Below are 21,631 nucleotides of genomic sequence, written 5' to 3'. Positions count from 1 at the left end.
TAAAGTTGGTGGACCACCAAGTATCAATATTAGAGACAACTTACCCCCACCTCCTTTAAATACTCCACCGGTTAAAACAATTGCAAAAGATCAACCGGCAGCTGAGAGCATGGACACAAAGGATAACAATCCTAATCCTGAAGTCCTATATACTGTGAATGTTGATACTCAAAAAATCAACATAGTGGTAGATAAGGATACCACAGATAAATCTGATAATAAAGAGCAATCGGCAACAGGAAACCAAGAGCAACCGGCAGCAGATTCAGAGAAAAAGATGGAATCTGGAACACAAACAGAGCAACCAATAGAGCTAAAGGCTCCAGAACTGATGCCACCGGTAAGAAATGATGCAGGAAAAATTGTGCTTAAAGAGATGGAGACACAGACAGACCTACCAGAGGTCAATACCAGCATGGTCCCTTCCACTGGCACTCAGTTTACTGGGTCATCATCAAATGTAACAGAGGTATTGCTCGATACTATAAAGAAAATAACTGATTATAGCTCACAAGCCTATAAAGCAATAGATGATTCAATTCCAGTTTTGAAATTAATAGCTCCAAATTGTAATATAGCCAACAAAGATTCTTTAGGCCAGTTGGATACACTTTGTAAATATATTTCTGGAAATTTTGAGCAAACAAAGGTAGAAACTGTAAAGGAAAGTGTAGAAAAAGAGAAACAAAAATTCTTTGAGGAAGGAATAAAGAAGTGTAATAGGGAATTTGACACACTTCTACTGGAACTATGCAATTTATTGAAAGAGTACAAAACTCTGTATAAAGACACCTGTAAGATAAACTTTTTGACCACGGATGTAGACAAAAAGATGAGCAAAGTACAGGAAGAGATCAATAAACTTGCTGATAATTTTGTTAACTCACCCGATACATTATCAGTTTTTGAGGAAAAGATAACAAATTTTGAGGAAGAATTGCTCAAATTAGAAAGAGAAAAAGAGAAAATAATAAACAAGGCAAAAATTTTGAGATCTAAACTAAGTCCAAGGTTGGACTATCTAGCATCTCTGCGTAAGGAAATCTCAGAGGCACTAACATAGGGTAGCAAAACACCGACAGAGCACTTGCAGCATCTCACCGGTACAATACACAAAACTGAGATAGCAATAAAGGAGAGCAAGAAGTTTATGGATGGTATAAACTTAATTTTGGGAGATATTCTTCAGCTAATAACTACCCACCTACAAGGTTGAGGTTATGAATTGGTACAACTACAAATCTACTAACCTTTGTCATTGATGCCAAAGGGGGAGTAGTAGATGAGAAAATTCAAAACACAGGGATCACATGCTCAGGGGGAGCCCTCATATTTTTTGGTAACATTTTTTGGTATACACATTTTTGGATATCTTTTTGAAATTTCTCATGAGTGTTGCCATCAATGCCAAAGGGGGAGATTGTTGGCATATGGACACTCCAATGAGACATTGTGTGTGATTGAAGTTTTTGTCATTGATGGCAACCTTGCAATCCTATGGCACTGGCAAGACATTATACCGGCAAAGCATTACACAGGAAACCTTGCAATCCTATGGCACCGGCAAGACATTATACCGACAAAGCATTACACAGACAACCTTGCAATCCTATGGCACCGGCAAGACATCATACTAGCAAAGCATTACTCAAACAGAACAGTGCTCTGGCATCAACAAAATCAATCTACACCGGCACCGGCATAGAAGGAAATATGTATACCAGCACAGAGGCCGACAGGACTTTTGATATGTAATATTTTGTTTATCATTGTAAGCCGACTTGGCAAATTGTAAAATGACTCTTATATATAAAAGAGATCATTGTAGGCATTTGTAGGATATGGATAGAATGTAATAAAAAATTATAAGGTAGACCTAATGTGTGAATTGTAGGTCAAGGGTATATGTAAAGAACAGAGCAAGAACCGGTACTAAATCTGGCATTGAAGATGCTATTGTAAAGCAGTACAGAATATTGGATTTGTGTAAATCCTCATTGTAAGTTAGTGTGACTTCTTGTTGAGCAGTGAGCTCTAGGCAGTTGGCCTTCCTGCATGTGCAGGCCCCTATTGTAAGTAATATTCTCTTATTGGCCAGTAAGTGAATATTGTGGGTCACAAATCCCATCGAGGTTTTTCCCACATCGGGTTTCCTCATTAAACATCTTGTGTTATGGTGTTCTTTTCATGTGGATGCTTTTGATTCTGTTATTTGCATTAATTCTTGCATACCGGTATACTATTACTTTATATTCTGCATATTCAATTTTAAGAAAATTTCATAACCGGTCAGATATTGATTCACCCCCCCCTCTTAGTATCTGTGGGAACCCTAACAATTAACACACCCAAGGTTTCTATCAAAAAAGAGATCAAGTGGAAACCTTCTGACCCGAGCCATGTTAAATTAAATTTTGATGGGGCCTCGAAAGGCAACCCCAGGATTTCAAGTTTAGGATATGTCTTAAGGAATCATTTAGGAATTATCTCTAGTTGTGGTATGGCCAGAATAGCGAATGGTTCGAATAATGTGGTCAAAGCTCAGGCTCTCTTGTTCGGGGTTAGATTGGCCACCACCCATAAAGTTAAAAAGATCTATATTGAAGGATACTCTATGAACACAAATATGGCTCTTTCAACTTTCTCAACAGTTAAATGCAACTGGAAATTGAATATATTATTCAAGAAGTCAAACAACTCCTTCTTCAATTTGATGAATATTCAATCTCTCATTGTTATAGGGAGGTGAATGCTCTAGCAGACCTTCTAGCTAACCAGGGATGCCTTCTCCCTCATGGAGAGAAAATAATTTAAGGGTCTCAGCTAAAAAATGTTGAAGGGCTCGAGCTCAGAGCAAATTTAGAGGTCATTTATTTTTTTGTTGTTTCAAATTATTAATGCACCTTTTTCTACAATTGTGGGGAGATTATCCTCATTTCAATTTCACATTAAGCATTTATGAGGTCAAACCATCCAAGCACGTACCATATCAACTTGTCTAGATTGTTCACCTGGCAACATGTGTGAATATCGGACACATCCCATTCTAATTCATTGGAGTCCTTCGGAGTCACTCAGTTAACATTCTCCAGTGCATTCAGTATTTCATCATGCGGATATTTTTTCACATGTGCCTATCTCTTCATATCATTATGTGGAGACACATTGAAGTTTCCATTCAATAGTTGCTTTCCTTCGAAGTTTTGACATGGGATATTCAATTTTTTATGTTCATGGCTTCTAGAATCGTCCTCCACGGCCCTCTTCAAAACCTTTTCACACAGGGTGTCAACCAAATTAATCTTTCAACCATGTTCATTATTCAAATCCTTGGTGCAGAATGGTTGGAAGCAAATCAATTCAGTCCTCCGTCATGGGTGATTTCCAAGTTTGCTTCTTTTATTTTGGATCTCTCATGCAAAGATTACTTTAGTGGTGAATATTTGCCAATGGTGAATTTTTCATGTTGGTGACATGGGAAATGGCGAATATTTTGTACCGACTAGGGGTGGCCATGTCGCCAGAACATTATCAATTACTGTCAAATTCACGGCCCGATCGCCATATGTTTTATGTAATTAAATGTTTCTATGTGAGGATTTTGCCAATACAATATACAGTGGACACACGGTAAATTTAATTTTTTTGCCTACACTCTCTGAGGTTGCCTTAATAGACGACCATAATTCTCCTATAGGCATGTGAAGATTTGTTAGCCAAGAGGACCCAATTCACCCGGTATTTTGCCGACGCGTGTCTCCATTCACCCCAACTTTTGCCAACTATATTGTATTTGCCAATTATTTGGACGACCCATAATTGCCTCAAAAATTACATAAGTCATGTTATAGTTATGTGGGATTCGCCAAATTTTTGTATACCATATAAAATTCCTACGGAATTCACCATATAAGGATTGGTATCAATACATGCAAAGATCGGATCTATCTCTACACAATATGGTGGGTTCTAGGCTCTGAATTCTGATCAATAGTAAAGTTTTAGACCAAGGAAAATCATTGTTGTTGACTGTATTGGCAACTGCTAGTGACCTAAAGGTGAGCGATCATATTTTTGAAGTGTTATAATATTATTTTGAATTTATCCATATTTGTTTGCACTGTTGAGTTCATTTTTACTCAGTGGTGACCCGTCAGTGCCAAGTGGTCAGTCAGGACATTTTTTTGGTAGCCTTTATTTTGTTGGAGATGTCAAACAGGAAGAAGGGTAAGAAACCTGAATGTGGGGAAGGCCATGAGAGGCCAACAAAAAGCAAAATTTGTCTTCGTACTTTGGATTTAGAAAAGATTGTGGTGAAAATCAGGAAGGTACATCATCACAAGTACAAGTACAAAATTCGCAACCTACACCACATGTTGAAGACGGAGGCGAACCTGATATCTCAGATCAGGATGATCTTGAAGAAGATTATTTGGTAGATGCCCAAGTTAGCTGGAATGATATAATCGACTTGGGTGATAATGCCATTGATGATAATGCACGGAAGGAGAAAATAAAAGCCAAATCAAAAAAGGATGAGCCATAATAAAAAAAGGATCGGGAGTGGGATATGTTAGTGAGGAATTTTCAAATTAATTGGGCATCAAAGTATCCATTCATTGAACTAGTGGAGAATCCAATTGAAGGCAAGCCTCCAATAGAATGCAAGTGTAAGATTTGCACTTGGAAACATAACAAGGAAATTAGGTTGCAGCTAAAATTTTACACCATAGAAAAGCATATGGGTAAAGTTTATGAAAAACAAATGATAGACAGAGTTGAAAAATCAGTGATAAGATGAAAAACAAAGGAGGAATGTAAGCATGTGAGGAATGTCGAAGAGTATTATTTTCATGAGAAACTATAGATGAAGCCTACTGAAGTTAAAGGTTCTATTGAAGCTAGTTTTGGAAAAGCAATGCAAATAGAACAAATGGGAAAAGTTGTTCAGCTAAGCGTTGTTTTTTATATTTTGAGCAGAGGGCGTGCTATGATAGATTTCCCATCAATTAGTGGTTTATTATACTTTTTGAAAGTTCCTAACTATCTTAATAGATACTGGACAGTAAACAATGGATGGGAATGGGCAAGTTGTCTTGCTGAGGTTGAAAAAGAAGAAGTAAATGAAATAATAAGAGAGTCAAACTTTATTGCAGTTTCTTTAGACGAAGTTATGGCAGCAGACAATACTTCATGGGTATGCATGCATGTTTATACTGTATAGAGTCATGCTCTCCAACCTCATCTACTATCTGTTGCTAAAATGAAGGAGAGTGTGACAACGAAAAATTTATTTCAACTAGTAAAGAGAAGTTTAATTGAATATGGAGGTATGGAAGACATGACGGTTGCCAAAAAATTGGTGTGTGTTGGAGCAGATGGAGCTTCAGTAATGCAAGGTCATAGGAACGGTATTTGTACAAAGATTGAAACTTCATTTGCATCATACATTACAGCAATTCACTGCATAGCTCACATAATGAATCTAGCTTTTGGAATTGTGAGCAAGTATGCTTCGGTAAAAAAAATTGAAATTTTAATCAGAGAGCTCTACTCACACTTATGTCGAAGTCCCAAGCGATTTATGAAATTTCAACACTTTGTTGATGGAATAACTGATGGGAAAAGGATTCTCAAGGATAATGATACCAAATGGATCTCTTTAGATGCTCCAGCGCATCGATTTTTTTCAGAGTATCCATCCCTGATTGGACTATTTCACACAACTAGCGACGAATCAGAGCAACAGAAATTTCCTGACCTTCTTCGGAGGTTAAGTAATCTAGAGACACTCTTAACTTTATTAGCTCTTATGCCCATGCTAGAGGAAATGAGGAATATTATGAAGACTACCCAAAAAAGAGCTCTGTATATTGCAGAATATGCTACACTGCATAAGATGACATGCATGACCCTCGATAATCTTTATCGAAATCAACCAGCACTATCTAATGAAAAATTTGTTAAGTGGCGGACACTCACAGATTTGAACAATCCTGATAACTTTTTACAAATCAGTACAAACGAGGAGGTATGTGTCAATGTTCGGGGAGTTGAGATACCAATGCACTTCTATGCCACAGTCAACCCCAAGGAACCAAGAAAGCACCCCGGGAAGCAACTAACAAGAGTTACAAGGGAATATTTCGACAAGATAGTTGAGACTGTAACTAATTCTGTGAAGAAAATTGCCTATGATCTTTCCTCACAAATTAGAAGCAGATTCCCTCTTGACAACCTACTCGAAGTCATGTCTATTATGTTTCCTCAATATTGGAGCCTCAATAGTGCAGTTGATTTTCAAATTAAGCTACTAACTTTGATAAAACAATTTTGTATATCCAGAGAATTGAATGGAGTAACTATAAATGGAATATTAGATGAAACTCATCTTCAAGAGAAATCATCTCATTTTGCATACACAATGAGAGAACAATATGGCACAGTGGAGAACCCTCACGAAGAGGGATCAGTAACAAGGCTTTGGAAATATACAGCTGAGAATGCAGCGTTGCGTGATTCAATGCAAGAATATTTGAAGCTTGTTGATTTATGTCTTGCCATGATATTGGGTTCAGTGGAAGATGAGAGAGTTTTCAGTGCTTTGGGGTTCCTAAAATCAAAGCTAAGAAACAAACTAGACAAAAATTTGGAAAATTGCTTTAGGCTCTATACATCTAGGTATGATGTCCACACTTTTCCTTATGATAGGGCATGGCAAATCTGGAGGTCCAAATGTGAAAGAAGAGGTTTGGGCAACACTTCAAACCAAAGTGCCAGTGGGACTATTGACTCATGTACTGGACCTACTAGTAGCATTGAGATGCATTTCAACGAAGGTATGCAGACTTAGAGTGAAGAAAACACAAACAAGAATCAAGAAAGCTCTTAATTTGATGAGGATGAATGGAAACTGTAAGAGATTGGTATTTAATAATCTTATTACTATATCTCATCATTCATATTACAAAAGCATATTATTATGGTTAATAACTTGGTGATATCTTATGATTTTGTTAACTTTTTGCAATTAGAATTTAACATTGATTTGTAATTGTATTTTTCAACTTTCTATTTCTAGATTTAAAATAGCATAATAAAAGACCATAATGTGTTTATTGATACATAGATGTTTATTTAGATATGTTTGAGAACTTAGATTTTCATTAATTCTTTAAAAATATAGCCATATGATACAATTCATTCAATACACCACTCTGTGTGATTCTCCATGCAAAAGTCAATACAAAGTTTCAGAACCCTTTGCAAATGACCCTGAATTCCCTTTTATAGAAACAAGGGAGCAACAACAGCTTCAGGTCTAACTGCAACATGTGAAGACTCAACATCAAAATCACAAACTCAGCACAGATTTACATGGCCATCACAGGCTAGATTAGCAATTTAACAACTGCTACATGTCTGATGTCTCCTATTCAAAAAATAGAGTTCAAAATTAAATATTAATTCAAGCCATGATAAATTAAATATAGATAATAGCAATGCCCAAAACCTAGTAATCAAAAATAGAGAAATGAAGAAATGTTAAAACTTGGGAGAATTTGAGAATACAAATTTGCAGGCTGAAGTTTTGCACTATGCATCATAGATTCATAGGTTGGATTAGAAATTTAGCAATAACGAGTGTTGTTTTTTTCCTATTCATAAAACAGAGTTATTTCAAGCGATGCCAAATTCCAAACAGAAAAAACATAAAACCTTGAAATTAAGAGTAAAAGAAGAAAATTGTGCAATACATACTATGATTCTTAAGATTTTTGTGCTAGTTTTTGTAGGGTGCTCCACTCTTCGTCTGATGGAAGGTCAATATTCTGTAAACTATGGAAAGTCAACTACAACTTCGTCAACAATCCATATTTAGACTAGTGACTTTACATCACTGTTTCACCCAATACCACATTCAGAGTTGTAAATGGTTGGATGAATTCCAGAAAGCTTTGGGGAGTTGTGTTCTTAGGAAACAAGTCTAAATTAGACTTCATTTTTATCTCCATGTTTTTTTTGTAAGCTTTCTTTTCCAATGAATTTATTTGATGGGTCAACGGTCTTAGGCAAACCAAGTTTAATCAAAGTAGTTGTCTTTTCTTGCAGCTTCAATATCTTTTTGCCACATTTATCCATAACTTCTGATGTTTCCCTTAGTTTCTGGCATTTTTGAAGGATAGATGATGTCTTAACTGTGGCATCAATGTGGCTCTTAATTCCCTTGGATGCCTCGTAGCTGTCACTAGTACTGTAGACTACTTGCAAAATTTGTTTTGCCCTATCCTCTTTTGAATAAACATGTATGCTCTTATCAATGTGCCCTTTGATTTTCATATAAATTAATCTCAGACTTTCATTCAATTCAAACCATTCACACAACTTGTCACTCCTCTCCATTATTCGCCACCAAATGTTTTCTTGTATATACTTCATTGTATTTTTCATATTATCTTTCAATCTATCCTCCAGAGTTTTAATTTTATCATTTGCATTGTGCGGATCTTCTTTCATTTATGCACATTTTTTTCTTTCTTCATCTACTTCCTCTTCCAAATGTTTTGCTTTTTCCTTCTCATGATCCAATAGGTCCTATATTTTTCTTATTTCAACAACAGCAGACTCATAACTTTTGTATAATTTTTGAAAACTGGCTCTTTCCTCATCAATTTTTTTACTGCTTTTAGCCACTTTTTCTCTCAGGTCCTTCAATTTTGCATCCATCTTTTCCTGCTACACAATTTCTACTGTAGAGCCCAATTTTTTTATCCTTTTATGTAAATCATTGCACTTGTTATCTACTACTTTCCTCTTTTATTTTTCATTTGCCAAGTCTTCCTGTAACTTTTCTATTTGTTTCTCCAATTTATTTTTTTCTCTCTCCACCTTTAGCAGTGAAGTGTAGACTACTTCATTAGTCCTTTTTGACACACTAATTTTGTTCTTATTATGTACTTTGGAAAAATCCATTTGGAGGGTACTAACTTGAAATTCAGAGGGATCTATCTGACTATGTGGTGGATTTTTATCTTTAGTCGGGGGCATAACAACCATCAACTCCATCATATCTTTGTGTGGGTCATATGTTGGAAATACCCTATTCCTTGTAGGTTGTTGGTCTAAAACTTCAGTTAGGGCAACCCTATGAAATGCTCTCTTTTTTTCTTTATCTGCATTTGTTGTGTGTTCAAATTTTTCATAGTAATCATGAAATTGAAAATCTGGGCTTCTTGAAGCAATTGAATATTTGAAAGGTGAAATAGGAATAGCAGAGGCTCCAATTCCACTTATGCTTGTGGTTTTAACTAATGCATTACTAGGATTACCAACAACCATTCCTAATCATGTCCCACTGTCACTTTCATGTGTAGTTTTTATAATCTTTTGAGGTGTGTGATTTGAAGCTGCAAATGATTGATTTGTAGTGTCAGTGGCACTTGATATAGGATTCTGAATAGCATGAGTATCTACCACTAGTGGCCTCTTGCGAGATATATTGTGTTGTTGCCCTTGTCCAACACCAAGACAACTAGTATCAGTAGTAGTACCCATGCCAACCCCACCAATCACAATGGTACTTGACTGAACACTAATAGGAATACTATCCTCAGATTCCCCATCAGTGGCAGTGGCACTTGATTCACCACCAATGGGAATACCATGATGTAGTGGTGGTTGTGGATTTGAACCTGAAACAAATGCAGGTGGACCTTGAGGGTAATGAATAGTACCTTTCCATGATGAATCTGTAGAATCAAGTCCAATGACTGGTTTAACAGGAGCTTTTGATTTTGAATTTGATGGAAGTTTTACCTCAAGTGGATACCAAATGCCTTATCCTCTGGGACCTAGACCACCACCTTCAAAACCCATTTTTTCCACAATGTTTTCCCCTTTGCTATATGTTTCTTTCATGGACTCATTGACTCCACCTAATGTTTTAGGGACTGTAGTAGTTGTTGGAGTGGGCTCAATCTCATACTCATCATCATCTTCACTCCTATCATATGTTGTTGTGGGATGCTCCATATTCCACGATTTGCTAAACTCTTCATCCTCGTCGATGGACTCAAATTCTGCACTTGTCTTTGGTTCACCAAGATTCTTCCTCATAGTCCAAAAATCATTTATTGGTTTGAGTCCAATAACTTTCTTTACATTCTTGTAGAATTGATTTGGGAATAGATTTTTTAGATGGATTAGCAGATTTTTGGTAGAAATTGTAGGACCTCCTATTTTGGATGCCCTGGCCCTCCTTTGTTGTCCTCTGTGTGTGCAATGCCATAATTTGTGATGACATTTCTTCTGTTGAAATGCTATTGTCAGTGGAAATTTTCTCCATCTCTTTTTTTACCTCATCCTAGGAGTCCATGTTTCTAAGATTTTCTAGCAATGGTTTACTTTCATGTTGACATAACACTGCAGAGTTCCCATTTTTCTTAAGCCCTGCTTGAACTACACCAATTGGATCATATTGCCAGAGACCCTCATCACCAAATCTAAAAATTATCAAAAAATCATGTGCCACATTGAATGCCTTTCTCTCAAATGTGAACCCTCCACATGAGAAAGGCAAGGAAGGAAATATGCTCTTCTTTTGCTGACCATGGAAGTGCCTATCTGTTCTCTCCAACTGTCATACATATTCCAATGCAAATACCCTCTCTGTCACATGTATTGGAAGTCTGTATGGTTTTACTGTTGATCAGTAAAACCTTAACACAGTGTATTCTTCCATGACGAGTCAGTCAACCAATTCTATTTGGCTTCCGAGTTGAATGCACTCTCTACAAGACACAGGCAATCTAGGCATTGGAGTGCTTGTAATTTCATTATACATTGGTGCCAAAAATAAGTCTACAAAATGGTTGTAGTTCTTTATGTTATCATGCATCCTTATATTTGGTGTCCATCCATATATTGGACACTGTTCTGTTTCGAGTCTTCTCATCAATCTTATTGTTCACAATTTGAAGATTGTTGGTCTCAAATATTGCACGGTACTTGGATAGAAGAAGATAGCACAAGTAGGATGAGAACCTAAATGTCTTATAGGAACCTTTTTTATCATTAGTAATTATTTTTGCATGGATTGAACAACGTGCTCAAAAAAATCATATCTTACTGGTTGAGCTACACAATGGATATTATAAATCATTTCAAGAAGGCTTGTACCCACTTCCCTATCATTTTCCAATCCCAGGCAAAATGTCAGCAAGGAAATAGTATCCCTGACCCATGAAACAAAAATGTCAGAATCATAAGGAGGCTTATGGTTCTGATCCAACAAAGTACCATGCTTTATTAGAGCTTTGATAAATTAATCTTGACGACTTGGATCGAGACTCTCATAATTCTCTGCCAACTTTCCTAGGTCAATTTGGACATTTGAGTTTTGTGCTTCAAACCATAGGTTCAACAAACGAGCAAATTCTCCCATGTTTATGGATAGAATTTCCTCTTTTGTATTTTTATTGACAATTGTTTTTTATCTTCATCATAATTTTCAGCATAGACCATGACAAAATCAGGGCAAGGGAATACTTCAGGTAACACCATGCTTCCCAATCTAGCATCCCACGATGCGATTTTATTTGTTCTTTGTTTTAACATTGTGTTGAAAATATTAAATTTTTCCCTTGTTGGATTTGTTGCCTTACTAGATAATTCATATCTAATATCTATGATACGCCTTTCACCATGGATAGCAGGGTCATAAATATCATGGTATTCATCAGTGAAACTTGGTGTTTTAACCAGTTTGGTTAGGTACAATTTTTTTCACTTGGCTTCCTATTGAACTATTGCTTCCTGTTTTCCCCATCGTTGTTATTGTTAATAATTCAAAATAATGCGAGATACAAACCTAAAAATGCTAACCCTCAAATTGAACCACGAGATTAAAACAAGTAAAAAAGGCAGGATGTAGGTGTTCTAGATTTTACCTAAAATTTCTATTTCACTAGATTGGTGCAAAGAGTCTTTGTTGCACCTTGCATTCCTCAATCTAGTAGTTGTTTCTGAATCTCCCTCGATTTACTGGTTTGTCCATGAAATTAAATACGATTATGATTTATGAGTCACTTATTTTGAAAACTCTGAAAAGTACCAAAGTAATACCTAAAGGGCAAAATATCTAGAATCATGTTGTAATTTTATTAATTATTATTATATATTCGCCACCGAAGGACAAAACATTCATTACTTCAGTCTAAATTCTGAGGACATTAAATGTAAAATGGTCAATTCTGGGCGAAGTTCTCACAAATGTGTTCACTTCCCACATTCGGGCCAAAATCCACCCTAAGTCGGTGATCTGTGCTCATCCAACGGACGATTGTATGTGTTGTTAGATGTCGTGGGTCCCATGACTTTTGCCATTTTTTGGGCACGTCACCGCACTCAAGTCACGACTCACTTTTCCAGACCGTTTTTTAAGTCTTTTTAATCCTTCAACTTTTGCCCCAAATAGAGCTTTATCGACTTATTTATATTTAATTAAATGTAAAACGTTCAATTCCGGGCGAAGTTCTCACAAATGTGTTCACTTCTCATATTCGGGCTGAAATCCACCCTAAGTCGTTGATCTATGCTCATCCAATGAACGATGGTATCTGTTGTCATTTGTCATGGGTCCCATGACTTTTGCCATTTTTTGGGCACGTCACCACACTCGAGTCAATTTTCCGGATTGTTTTTAAGTCTTTTTAATCTGTCAACTTCAGCCTGAAATAGAGCTTTATAGAATTAATTATATTTGATTTAATGTAAAACGTTCAATTCCAGGCGAAGTTCTCACAAATGTGTTCACTTCCCACATTCAGGCTAAAATCCACCCTAAGTTGTTGATTTGTGCTCATCCAACGAACGATGGTATATGTTGTCAGTTGTCATGGGTCCCATGACTTTTGCCATTTTTCGGGCACATCACCACACTCGAGTCACTTTCCAGGACTGTTTTTTAAGTCTATTTAATCATTTTCAACTTCCGCCCGAAAAAGATCTTTATAGACTTAATTATATTTAATTAAATGTAAAACGTTCAATTCCGGGCGAAGTTCTCACAAATGTGTTCACTTCCCACATTCGGGCTGAAATCCACCCTAAGTCGTTGATCTTTGCTCATCCAACGGACGATGGTACCTGTTGTCAGTTGTCGTGGGTCCCATAATAAGAGACATTTAAAGATGTGCAATAGTTTGAGATAACTATTGAATATAATGTTAATATTATTTGTAAAAATATGAAATGCAAAAATAGTATAGAACATGAAACTTAGATTCTAGAATTAAAAAAATAACTAAATAAAAATATAAATTTGATATACAATTTGAAAGGTAAAAGTTTAATATAAAAAAGAAAACATTCACTATTAAATCTAAAATATTAATTTAAAGTTTAACAAAATTCTTTAAAAATATGTTTATGATATATAATTTTAAAAAATCGTTTAAAAATATATATAAAAGTTCAACATAAATTTAGTGTAATATAAAATTTAATTTAATTTAATTTAATAAATAAATAAAGACTAAAATATATATATAAAAGTTCAACATAAATTTAGTTTAATATAAATTTTAATTTAATATAGTTTTAATTTAATTTAGTTTAAATTAATTTAATAAACAAATAAAGACTATAAAAAAATTATATGATTGTATTTACAAAAAAGTTTATAGCCTCTATGAAAAATCCACCCTAAGTTGTTGATCTAATTGAGACTAATCTTGTTCTCTAATTGAGTCTACAATCTTGAATTTTCTTCTAATGACCTTGGCCTTGAGTCTAATAATGTGGTGAATCTTATTGATAAACCTACACCTCCTAAGGACCTATGCAATATGCATTACTTTTGATCCTAGGGAGACTATTGAAACACCTGATGGCCCACTATAAGTCTATATATCACTGCAAATATCAAAGACATACTCTCACGAGGGGTTCTCATTCATGATTGATCCAACATGTATGGTGAATGTAATAACTTAAGAATATCTTTATACTTTACAATTGCATGAAGTAATATATTGATATGATAAATTTGATTTAGTGGTTAAGATCTTTGATGCTTGTCCTACTATAGGTTCTATTACTCTTCTCGTTAAGGTTGGTAATAAGTGCTTAGATGTCATTTTTGCTATCATTCCTACATCAGATCAATTTTGTGTGAAGTTGGGACATCCTTGGTTCTCTTCCATGAAAGCAGTCCCATCTACCCTTCATAAATGTCTCAAATTTCTTCATTATGACAAAATCTTAACTATAAATCATAGCATGTACCCAGTACCAACCCACGCACGCACTAGTTCAAAATTTCAACAACAAGTAAGTTGGACTTTTAATTCATTTGTTTTTCATGAGATAAACATATTTTTTTATATATTTATAAAATTATAATCAAGCATAATCAATGTACAAATAATTAATGGAACGAACTGGATTTTTTTTATATATATTAAACATAGAGGAAGAAACATTACATAAAAAACATCACAGTATTAAATTTATTTCCATTGTTTAACAAAATATTGAAATAACATAGCTCATAGACAAAAAACATTTGCAAAACTTTCATTAATAAAATGAAATAGAAAGCATTTTTTATATCCATAAGAGGCAAACTGAAACAAACTGGAATTTGCAAAATTATCATTAATATTTATGTTTTGGAAATTTACAATTTTTACATGTCTGAGACTTGAGTCCCTCAAAAACTTTAAAGCCAAAATGAGTGAGCCACTGAGCCTAAGAGGTTACGAGGACATAGCAAAAAAAAAACTACTAGGGGGTCGGGGCTAGGGCACAGGTAGTGGATGGTTTACCCTAAGAATTTGGCCCTCCCTCCATGTAGAATTCTTCAGACAGCATAAGTTGAGAGAATTATTCAAGCCAAATGTAGTTTGGAAAGTCGTCCAGGAGCAACCATTTCTGGAGAAAGTCCCTGCCAATTTGCGCCCATTTCCTATGACACGTCAACTGCTCCACATTCAGGTTCAGAAGAAACAGTTGCCTGGCCACTGGCATTGTTTGGTCAGGGAGGAGAAGCTTGGTTAATTCACTCGCCTAAGGGATCCTCACCCCTACTTCTACAAGGATGACAATAGTAACATCGTCTCCAAGGAAGTCTTCCTTAAACACCTTTCTTAACAACATCAACATATCCACCTTGTCTCCTCTGAGGTCCAGAAGAGATGCCAAGAACTGGGATGTAATGCCCGTGTTAACACGATATCTATTTTTGTTACGCAGAAAGTCTCTACCCAGCACCATCCGCACAGCCTCATTGGTGAACATCCCAACCTCCTTGTAGACTGATTGGAGGGTTGGGTCTTTAACGAAGCCCAAAAAGGCCCTCTGGTCCTCTGCAAAAATGCTTCTCAAGCGGATAGGAGTGTCCATCTTGAGAAATCAAATTACCAAATTAAACAACTTGGGCCTATAGACCTAAACTAGAGGCAGAATTTAAATACCATGAGCTCCGACAATTTATCTACCAAATGGAAAAGGCTAATTGAAGATGAAAGAAGCAGAGATCGTATATAAATAGTTGAATCTCTTGATTGTAATAATTACTTCTCTAACTGTATTAATTCCTTTAATTTTTTTAAATCTTTCGTATCTCTGCAAATCTTTCCCATAAATGCACTAGTGTGCGAAATTGGAAACAGCTATAGACTAGTACCAAGTTGGCAAGTACCACATTGGAAGTCGTGCGGACATAGTGGATTACAGTTAGTGACTAGACATATATTAAATGATCGAAATTGTTGATCGTGACATTTGATAGCGTCTATTGAATCCAGTTCCATTCTGGGCACTTTCTGGTGAGCTATGTTCTCTTTAGGAAATTGGGCCGAAATAAAACTTCAACCATTGATCTATGATCATCGAACGGTTTAAAATCATTGATGGATTTTAGGTATGTGTCACCCTTCACGTGTCAAAGAGGTCACGCTTATTGATACATCATGCAAAGTCCGGACTCAATGTGATGTACTAATGTGATGTGATGTGCCTTGTCTATTAATGGCAATGAATTCATGAAATCGCCAATAAAATATATATTTTTTCATAAATAACAAAATATTAGCCAAAACAAATTAAATAATTTTCAAGCGGTGGATAAAAATCGCCATTACATTTAAATAATTTTTCGTTTGGAGTAAAAATTTTCGCCCATACAATTATATATTTGTTCCTTTAAACAAAAATTATTCACCTCCTACAATATATATTTTCCCCATAGAACAAGGTATTATTCGCCAGAAATTTATGGAATTTTCGTACCCTGGAAAAAAATCGCCAATACAAAATAATTTTTTTCCCTATTTTGAAAAAAAAATTCACCATCAATATAAAAATTTCCCCCCAAAAATAATGTCTGATTCGCCAGGATTTTACACTTTTGCCTGGCGGGTGGTTTCTTAAAGTTATCCCTGCTCTCATGGTCAGTAGAGTACACGAGATTCATTGTTGGCTCTGTTGTCCAACCTAGTTTCTTCACCTGGGAGGAATTAAACTTTCAAATTGCAAACTATAACCTTTTGGTGGGGGACCCGTGGGTAGGCGGTTTATTTGATAGAGGAGATTTTGCAGGAGTCTTTAGCCAGGGTAGTTTACATTTCCTTCATGAATGGTCTCGTTTATAACTCCTCTGCCCCTTTTCGCCACTGGCTGAAACATCATGCAAAGATTTTGGGGGAAGATATAGTTTCCCAAGTTTATAGCATTTTTCATGGGTTTAGAGTTATTTTCAAACATGCTGCCATAGATCCTCATGGCTATGCAAGCTCCTTCCCTACTCCGATGGATGTAGAATTTTCAGCAGGCTCTTCAAATGGGAAGTAGTGGTAGTACCTGACTTCCAATTTTGAAATTTTTGCATCAAATTTTTACCCTTGCAATAAAATTATGCAGAATTTCCCAAGGTTCTCGAGCTGGTATGGACATCTCGGCCATAGCCCTTGTTCGTTATTATGCGGTATTATTACAGCCCCTCGAGTAGCTTATATGTGCCTCGTCTAGAATTGTCGGCAACCCAGTTTGGTATAGTGGAGAATTTTGTTTTCTAGAGCTCGCTTATCCCCTCTCAGTTGTGCGGTCATGGTTTCATATTGTTTTCTTCTTGGCAGTTTTGTTCAAAATGGGCTCTTTGTGCTTGGGTCTGCGGCCTCCAAATCTCTCAGAGTTGGGTCTCCATCCATTTTCTTCCCCCTTGGGGTCTTTGTCTCTCCTCTGTGCTCAGCTCCACGGTCTTTCAGTTGGATAATTCAGAAGTGTATGAATCTTCTCGACAACTGCTTATGGGGTCCATTTTTCGAGGATGGCTTCCCCTTTCATTTTTTTTGGCAATTTTCGGGTTCTATGAGTCCACATCGACATTCCAATCATTATATGATTGGTTTTTGAGGTCCTTATTGTATCTCTTCTTCGAGAATGCTCGGGTTGAGCCTGATGTAGCTTGTATTAGGCTTATATCGATATTTTAGTATAGGTTGCTCTTTTATTTTCTCTAATATTTTGAGCCATAACTAGACGTTTTCTTACTGGCTCTTTCCTCTGGTTTTCTCTTTGAACCAGTTCTATGTAATCTCCTTTATTTAAATATTAATATATTATGGTGGTTCGCCACCTTTGCCCAAAAAAAAAAAGAATTTAAATGATACCTTAGCATATGATAAGGCCAAATGACATAAATAAGAAGTATGATCTAGTGCAAAAATATAAAAAATTAGCAAATGCTTAGGTTTTAAGAAAAGACAACCAAAACTATTGAGATGAAAATAAAGGTGGGTGGGGTGAATGAAAACAAGATCACGCAATGAAGCACAAAACCCTAAAAGAAGACATAGAAAATGAAGCATAAGAAAAAGGGATTCCAAAACTTATTTGAGATTTTAAAAAAGGATGAAACAAAATAAGCCTTTGAAAAACTTAAATAAAGGAAGGAATAAACCCCAGGTCATGTAGGAAAGTCAAGTTCACAAAAAAACATAAAGAAAAACAAACTAGCTACTTAAGCATCCTAGTTTACTTATTATTAAATCATATTGATAAACACATATAAGCTAGGATGTAAATAATAATGGTTGAATTAATTGTAGAAATTAAATACATTAATAAACAATACTTATTAAGCTTGGCAAATGGGAAAATAATTGAAAGATGATAGGAATCAATTCTTTATAACACTAAAAATTTAGGATTTGATCGAACAATTATCTTAGAATCTACAAATTGATTGTGCACTTCTAAAGTTCATAGTTGTGCGTATAGATTTGATCTTTTTGGCTAGAGAAGTGAACTATTGTGCAAACCTAAACTTGTTCCTACCAAGATGAATTAGCAAATAAATAACTATTGTGATTAGTTCACCTTGATCTTTTGATGTATGAATATGATAAGGACCTGGCAATTTTCATAAACACCTTTGAGAAAATGTTGAATTAATGATGGTGAATTGAGATTGAGAATAATCAATATTATATTTCTAAGATGGTTGATTTAATGATGGTGAATTGAGATTGAGAATAATCAATATTGATCAACTGAAACTCATTTGGTATTTTATCATGTTCAATCATATAGTTAAAATAGTTCAAAGAATCTATCTAAGTCCAATTTTAGTTTAGTTGTTCATTCTTATGAACTTAATGTTTGAACTTAGTAAGTGTTGGTTGTTTGAGTAGTTGAGTAGAGGATAATAAGGTTCATTGAATTGGCTATTCCTGTTGTTGTAATATGTATGTATGTGTAAACACCTAAAAATGTCTCATTGATCATGTGTTAATTATTCGTCTAATTGATTAAATAATTCTTTAATCATTTAATTAAGTTAATTAATCTTATTCTTCTAATTTCATATTTCATCATCATCTTACTAATTATTTCTATTTATATCTATTATCTTTTAATCATTTAAACCATTTTCTAATGATAATTAAATATTTATTATTTAATTAATTGTTCTGATTAATTCCCCAATTTAAATAATCTATTATTTAAATAAATTCTATTCTCATTTTTCATCTCTAATTATCTAATCATTAACACTCTTCTGAATATTAATTAAATATTTATTAGTTAATTAATTATGATTTTAATCTTTTAAATTTAAATAATCTTTATTATTTAATTAAAGTCCATTTCTAAATAATCAAATAGTTTCTTTAAATTATTTAATTAACTAATTAATTCTTCTAATTTCATTAATTCTCCAAATTCTTCTAATTTCATTAATTCTTCATATTCTTCATATTCTTCTAATTTCAAATACATGTGCGTGATTTCAAAAATCAAATTGAAAATCAAAGTCAAGTTCTAAATATATTCAAATACTACATTGAATTTAAAATAAATTTAATATTTGAATTAAATCTCATGCAGAGATTAAATTGAAAATCTAAGTCAAAGTTCAAGCACATACTATATTAATTAATTCAATCAATTAATTAATTAATTCAATCATCTCTTCAATCTCTATTTCTATCCTTTAGTTAGCTTATTCTAAATTAAGCTCTCAAAAAAGCTTTCAATCATTTAGCTATTTCATCCTATTATTTCCTCCAATCACCCTTTTTCTTCCCTCAGTTAGCTTTCTCTCAATCAGTTGACTCATTTAATCTATTCAATCTATTCTATTTCACCTCTAAATTAGTAGTTCAACTATCAATTAGCATGTGAGCTCACCTGAGTTCCACCTCTTGATCAATCTGTTCCACCTCTCAATCAATCCTCTCCAGTTATCTATAAATTGTGCATTCAATCTTCATTCTCAACAATCACGAACTTTGAATCTTTATGTCATTTGCAGGTTGCCAGCACAATATCTGAGAGACACCATACCACAAAGAAGAGAAGAACAATGGAAGCTATATGCGATCATGGAATAGGGAGTTTTTAATTGATTTATTTGACATTCCTATTGCTTATTTGTGGTCTTTTATTGGTTTATTTAGAATTCTTTGATTAGATAGGGATTCGTGATTTCCCTATGTTTCTAATTGAATTTATATGATGGATTTTACATACGACATTTTGGTGAAACCGATGTGAACTAACAATAATTTAACCTCGTTTTTCTTCTATGTGATTTTGCAGATCATGCGGAATTTTTTTAATTTTTTGTAGGTTTGTACGGATTTGCAGAAAAAAATTAAGAATCACGCAATCGTACAGACAGTCTCACGCAATCGAGCATATAGGGTCACGCATTCATGCGGAACCCATCACACAAACGCCCTTACAGAATCATGCAATCATTCTGTTAAGATCACTCATTTGCCTGGAATATCGTTGTTCTATTTATTTTTTATTTTCTTGTTTTTTGTTCTCTGTTCTGTCAAATTCTATATGAAATTAGGTAAATCTGAATATGGTTTACATTTATTGCATGCTTAAATATGACATTTTATGGCACGTAAGGTACAATTCAGAATTTCAGGTGCTAGGAGGATGAAGCAACAAAGAAGACAAGCCAAACACTATCAGCAAATTCTTAAAACAGAAAAGAAGATACAAGATCTAGAGGATCAGCCAGTCATCGACAGATATAACAACCAAGTTCTCTCTTATGGAGTGAAATACGATTTTCTTAACATAGAATGGATGATGAGAGATCTTGCTAGGGCATCACAATCTATTTTGCAGGTTCCATATCAGAATTAGCTTTCTTTTTTATTTTGTGTTTGGTTTGTATGTGTATCATGCAATCACTCTGTTAGGATCACTCAATAGCTCTATCAGGATCACGCAATCGATCTGTCAGAATTACATAATCACCTTTACAAAATCACCCAATCGCGCAGACGAGATCACACATTCGTTTAATTGATAATTCGGTTTTCTGTTTTCTATTGATTTTCATGGGTTACTGATTATTTGTCTACAGCCTATGGCGAATTTACAGAGAAGATCGGATTATTACTAAATCATACACACTCATGTTCTCACACTTCAATTTTTGGGCTTAAAATGAATAATGGTTAAAATAGACATGCATGTTATAACACTTCAGTTTTGAGCTTAAAATAAACAATGGTTAAAATGGGCATGCATGTTATAACACTTCAGTTTTGGGATTAAAATAAACAATGGTTAAAATCGACATGCATGCATTCACATTTCAATTTGGTGTTTAAAATTGACATGCACATGCATATCTCACACCTAAATTTGAGCTTTTAAAATGAACGTGAATCAGGTTGCTCATAGATTAACACACATTTCATTTTCTTAAGGGAAAGAAATTTTATTGTGTTTGGGGTGGACCTACGATTTCATTAACTACCATTCCACTCGCCTTCAAGGTCTTGGGAGAAAGGAAAAATGTGATAATAATGCCCAAATTTTTTTATTTCAGTAGTGAGGGGTATCTTTGACTGGGGATTTCATCACCCCACAAAGGTACTTCAAATTGGGATGTGTTGGGGATATCATCTCTCCCAGCGTACTCTCAAGCTGGTTTTTCAAGCCGCTATATAAACATACTAGTCAGGCAGCTAGGGTGTTGAGTGAATTTGACATATGTGGGGGCCTTCCCTGCACCAATAAGCTCAACTAAAGTCTTAAGTGGATTTCTTTGAGAATCTATCGTTGGATCGGGACCCCTCAAAATTTTACAATA

This window comes from Cryptomeria japonica, chromosome 2, assembly GCF_030272615.1.
Source record: "Cryptomeria japonica chromosome 2, Sugi_1.0, whole genome shotgun sequence".
In the NCBI taxonomy this organism is placed as follows: Eukaryota; Viridiplantae; Streptophyta; class Pinopsida; order Cupressales; family Cupressaceae; genus Cryptomeria; species Cryptomeria japonica.
Note: the sequence above shows the minus strand (reverse complement) of the source record.